Below are 6378 nucleotides of genomic sequence, written 5' to 3'. Positions count from 1 at the left end.
GGTGGAGAGTGGGACCTCAAGTGCCCACCCTCAGCTCTGCAATTTTTTACCATAAAAATAATGTGGAGATTCAGGGCCCCAGGGCTAAAATCTGGAGGGACTCACTAAGGCCACCCAGTCCCTGCTCCAGCACCCATCCCACCTGTTCACACAGAGATATCACCAAGTCCCATCCCTGTTTCTTATTGGTGTTTCCATCAAATAGAAGGCTGAATCCAATGAGCTTCTAAGACAACCCAGTTCTGTCTTCCAGAGTCTCCAAAGGGCCAGAATGCAGGAGGTAACAGAAAAGATGGAGCTATCTGGGGAGGGGGCTCTTGATTCACTGAGATCTTGGGGTTATGGCACCCGTCAGCATTGTGCCCTCCTAGATAGATTCATAGGTGCCAGGGATATCCCACAACTGAGGGTCCTTCAGGATGGGGTGGGAGCAGGAGATGGAGTGGGAGAATGAGGCTCACAGGATCAGATCATCTCTCCTTATTCTGAGCCAGTGGTATTGTGAGCCCTGCATCACCACAGGGCAAGGAGAGCTATGTAAGGCGGGAGTCTAAGCATGTTTAATGGAGGACAGCAGAAGGAGAAGCAATCCACTTAGTCTTCTGGGCAGGTGAGGGTGGCAAGCAAACTGAACTGGTTCTTATTCAAATGCTGCCCCTGGCTAAACTGGCAGCTGTGGGAAAGCAGCTGCTCCCCACTGCACAGTGGCAGGCCCTGCCATGATCCTAGACTTGGACTTGGCTTCATCTACTGTATATCCTTCCAGGAGAGGAATGTGTTAGGGTCTCTAATCTCTCCCCAGGCTTCTCCAACTCAGGGGCCTTCTCTAGTGACAGGGCAACTCTTCCCAGAGTAAGGGAAGTTCTTTAAAGATGAGGAGAGGGACATAGGCCCTTTCCTTCATCAGTGCCTGGAGCCTGGCCCTGCCAAATCAAAGCCTTGATCACCAAAGTTCATCAGTTCCATCCATCTGTCCATCCATCTATCCATGCATGCAACCACCTATCCAGAGTCCATGAATGTGTGCATTAATCCATCGTCTATCTACCCAGCCATATGTGCACCATTCATCCATGCACGCATGCATGCATTTATGTGGTCATATATACACACAGGCATGCATTATCCGTCATCACCCATGCATGCATCTACCTACTCATTCATCCATGCATCAATGCATCCATGTAGACAGTCATCCATCCATCCATGCATCCATCCATGCATCCATCCATGCATCCATCCACCCTACTCTCCACACATTCACCCATCCATGCATGCATAAACCCATTCACTTTTTCACCCATACCTCCCTCTATCTATCCACCCATTATGCATGCATCCATCTTCTCATCTACCCATGCATTCATTCATCTACCCATGCATCAACCCCCCCCCCCTACACATCCATACAGGCATGAAACCATTTATGTACCCATCCATGCATGCATCCATCCCACCTTATTGGTACTTTCTATATAAAAGGACTGTTATTTTATTAGATCATCCTAGTTTTGACTTTGTGGTGCCTGAAATTCTTCTTCCCAAAAAGATTCATGAACCGTCTCACCCTGGATCCATTCTCAAGCTCAGTGATGCCCAAGGACATCCCTCGACTTGAACATGCCCCCACTTATCACAGATTCCAACTCTGTTACTTCAGATGGTCTGCTCCAATCCTGTCGGACCTTCTAGGCCAATCAGGTTGCCTTGCAGGTAGAATGCAGCAGCTTTTCAGTACTTGCCCCCAGCCAGACCAGAAAGGTTGCATCTGGTGGCTGATGCTGTTCTAAGGCCTGATTTTTTTTTTCTGGCTTAATTTTTCTCAGGTCTGGATTGCAGACTAAAACCAAAACCAGTATCCTATTTTTGTGAAACCACACAATGAAGTTTTCAAATCAGGAAAGGCTTTGCAACCAGGAATTATCAGATGTTATTATATCTTATAATAATCTATATTATAGAGGGACCTGGGACCCAACTGTCGATGAGGGACGGGAAGGGGGACAATCTGGATGAAAGCCAGAGAATGTCCTGTCAGCTGGCCACATCTGAACATCTGGAAAGTGATCTGTTCGACTGCTTGACAATCAGGACTGAAAATAATCAATTCCCATCCAGAGTCAGACATAAAAGCTACCCAGATCACTGAGGATCCAAAAGGTACTTCTTCCCATGGTGTTAGCAAAGGCCAAGTTGTGGGCTCCATCCCCACATAGTGGTATGCCATCAGTTTGTCTGGGTTCAAATCCTGTCTCATTTGTTTCCTGCTTCACCTCTCTGAGCTTCTCAGTTCCAACCCTTATGATGGACATAGCAAGTGCCACCTGCTGCCAGGTGAGCATGAGGACAAACTCCACAGAACGTAGCCTGAGTAGCAAACATTCAAAGTGTTCTGCGTGGGACTGGAGAGACGGCTCAGCAGTTAGGAGCACGTGTTGTTCTTGCAGAGAACCAGCACCCACATGGTGGCTCACAACTGTCCATAACTTCAGTTCCAGGGTATCCAACGACCTCTTCTGACCTCTGTGGGCACCAGGCACACATGTGGTTCACATATGCAAACAAAACACTCATACACAGCTGGGCAGTGGTGGCACATGTCTTTAATCCCAGCATTCAGTAGGCAGAGGCAGGAAGATCTCTGTAAGTTTGAGGCCAGCCTAGAACTGTACAGAGTGAGTTTCAGGAATGCCAAGCCTACACAGAGAAACCTTGTCTTTAAAAAAAAAAACAAGGGCTGGAGAGATGGCTCAGCAGCTAAGAACACTGCCTGCTCTTCCAAACGTCCTGAGTTCAATTCCCAGCAACCACATGGGGGTTCACAACCATCTGTAATGAGATCTGGTGCCCTCTTCTGGCCTGCAGGCATACATGCAGACAGAATACTGAGAATACTGTACACATAATAAATAAATATAAAACAAAACAAAACAAAAAGATCACTATCATGCGCATAAATAAAAAGTTAAAATCTCAAAGTATGCTGCCTATTTTTGGAGCCATTCTTATCACTGGGCTTACCACTCAGCACCTCAACCCCAGCAAGGCTTGTAAGAAATCCCCCAAGATAGTACCAAGCTCAGGACTTGGAAAGTAATAGAAACATTACTTCCCAGTACCCCAGCATTCCAATTTAGCATCATCTTTCTGTCCCTGAACTCCATGCAAGCCGCCTTCCCGAGTCAGGCAAATCCCCACCTCTCCTTCAGGACAGGACCAGCTGCCCATCACCGGTCATGTCTCCTCTTTTACTGACCAGGTGGCATTCTTGTGCTGGATATCAGGACCAGATGTCACCTGGGAAGAACCAGCCCCGTCGTCTTGCCCATCACAGTCACAAAGACAGAAAACATGCCTGGTTATTATAGCATCCACGAAAACTTTCTCCCTGACCTGGGAAAGACCGCTTGCTTGGATCAGGTCCATAGTCCCAGAAAATACCTGGCCCTTTTCTGTTTCTGGTGGGGACACAAGAAAACCATCACCTGTCACCTTTGCTCTCAGGCAGCAGGAGTCAGGGGTGGTGTAGGGGACTCTATGGTACTCTACAAGGATCGAGACAGATCCTTCTGTTTCTGAATGCCCGGTGCCTGACACACCATGGGGCTGCACAGGCAGATGCTTAGCGGTGCAGGGAATTATAAAGGCCTTTTCTAGGAGGCTTAAGGCTCGGATACTGTCTTCCAGGACATCCCTCTCTGTAGGGACCCAGATGGCATAGGCTGGCATCAAAACCCACACAAATCTTTCCATTGTCCCTACCTCCCAGTTCCCAATACATTGAGACCTGAGCCTGTCACCAGTGCAGCTCCAAACTTCCCAGGTTTCCAGGCTTTCTCCCTTATTAGAAAGAAGAAGTGGGATGCTAGAATCCAGGGCACATGGGGCCTGCATGCTGTGGCTCCCCCTCTAGTGGTGACTCTACCTGGAGCTAAGGTGAAATACTCCCACCCCTACGCTATAGTGACATCTGCTCCCAGATGCTGCTCTGGGTTCCTTCCTTCCAGGGATTGGCAAGGACACAGTATCTGCTACTGCCAGCAGTCGTGACGAGGCTGGAGAGATGTCATATAAATAGGCTGGGGCTGCCCAGTGGTTCCGCCTCCCCCTGGCTCTGGTCCCACATCTCCCCTTTCCTTGCTCTCACAGTGAGCCTGCTCTCAAGGGCTCTGCTGGACTCCAGCTGCTCCCTAACTGTCTGTGTGACCTTGGGCAAGTGACTCAACCTCTCTGGTCTCATTGGTTTCCTTCCGTTGTAAAATGGAACAAGAATGCCTGTCTTTGGGGTGGTTGTGAGGGTTAGAACATAAAGGACATCTAGCACCATGCCCGATGTGCTGTGTGACAGTTACTGGTTGTGACGCGGAGATGGCGTGAGCAGAAACAGCAGGAAATTCGTCTCTGCCCTCAAAGGGGCACTGTTTGGCTCACAGCCGCATGGGTTCAGACCCCTTGAACCAGCTGGACAGTTCCAGAAGCCTCTGCAAGCTGAGGAGACTCGGGTTCTGGCACCAGAATGCTGGGTGATGCTGGGAGACTCACTTGCCTTCTCTGAAGTCACCTCCCCACCTACAGCCTCTTGGGCACTGGTCTTCTCTGAGTTAAGTTGTCTTTCAGTGGGGCTCCACCTCTCAGGAAGCTGCCTGGGCTTCCAAGATTGGACAGTCTAAGATGCAGAACTGAGGCATTCGGACCCAACCTCAGCCCCATTGAAGTCCTGGGTACCCAGCCCAGGGTACCAGCTCAGGCCACTGGGAGACGTGTTTGTGACAAAGCTAACTGAATCCCCAGGAAAAGAAATTGGCATACTTTGAAAACAATCGCATAGGTAGGTCTGTTTTTTTTTTTTTTTTTTTTTGGTTTATTTGGTTTTTGAGACAGAGTCTCATTACATATATCCTCCAGACTAGCCTTGGATTTCCTAGTCTCCCCGACACTGGGATTATGGCATGCACTACTATGCTAACCATAAGTGATTTCCTTGACAAAACACATTAAATAAGCAAGAAAGAAATAACCACAACAATGCCGAATCCTGGGCAAAGTGGAGCCTTTGTTTCATTCAAATCAAAACTCGGTCCAGCCTAGTGTGATGGTGCACACCTTTAATCCCAGCACTCAGGAGACAGGGGCAGGAGGAGTTTTGTGAGTTCAAGGCCAACTTGGTCTGCAGAGTGAGTTCCAGGACAACCAAAGATACACAGAGGAAACCCTGTCATGAAAAACTAAAGAAGCAAACAAAAATTCTGTCTCAACTTGGACTCTTCAGGTTGTGTGGGCTCAGACTAGTCTCTTTATTTCCTGGAGCCCTGTTTTCCCACAAATTCCTTGAGAGTAACAGCCCCCATGCCACGAGATCTCAAAGCTCACACACGATTGCCTGTGCAATGTATTTAGTGTCTGGCACACAGCAGGCATCCAACTACTGGCAACTGTCAGAGATACTACCATTGCCAGCCTCTCATTGCAAGCAGGGGACCCGAGGCCATCAGCTCTGCACATCCCTTCCTGAAGAGCTGCTGACTAACCCACAGGAACACATTAACTGCCATTCACCTTCTGGCACTTTCCAGCCAGGGCAGCTCAGGAGAGTGGTCCTGTGGTCTCTTAATGTGAGGAGCAAGCTCTCTGGTTCTGCTGGCTTCCCTGGACTGGTCCCTGCAACATCCCTGCCTCTGGTCTTTGTTGAGCAGCTGGAGAGCATGCTGCACGGTCTGCCCGTGAAATGCGACTCATGGAAAACATGCATATTTGTGACTGGGTGCGTGTTTCTATTTCGGGCTGACACTGCTCTCTTTATTTATTTTCCCCAGGATATTGGTGTTTTGGAATCTAGCTTTGGAGGGCGTTTGACAGACTTTGAAGGCTCTCCCGCTCCATGGGTAGAAACAGGCTCCAGTGGGAGGAGGGTGGGCAGTGATAGAGAGGGTTTCAAATGACAGGCCCCCGCCCTTGGCTAGGACAAGGGTCAGTGACTCTCACTGCCCACATCTGAGCATTCAGGAAAAGGAACACAGAGGTGTACAGGTGAGGAAATAATTCCAAAGATGGGAAAAGGGAGCTGGAGAACTAATCACCCAGCTTCCAATTAAACTTCTGTTACTGTCGGTTATCAGCACCAAGGCTATTACTATCAGCTTCCACGACATCACCATGGCCATCATTTTGGGGTGCCCATCTTTACAAACAATGGTGGATTGATGATTCCCTTAGTGAGCCCACCCAGTCCCTTGGCAGCACCCTGTGCAGCCCCCAAATCAAGAGGTTTTGAGAAACTGCTTAGCCAAATGGTGCTGAGGCCTGCCTTCCCTCCCTCCACAGATCTGACTGCCCATGGGCAGGCTGCTTGGTTGGGTCCTAGAGACTTGAGGCTGACAC

This window comes from Arvicola amphibius, chromosome 6 (genome assembly GCF_903992535.2).
Source record: "Arvicola amphibius chromosome 6, mArvAmp1.2, whole genome shotgun sequence".
Lineage (NCBI taxonomy): Eukaryota > Metazoa > Chordata > Mammalia > Rodentia > Cricetidae > Arvicola > Arvicola amphibius.
This window is presented reverse-complemented; position numbering follows the sequence as displayed.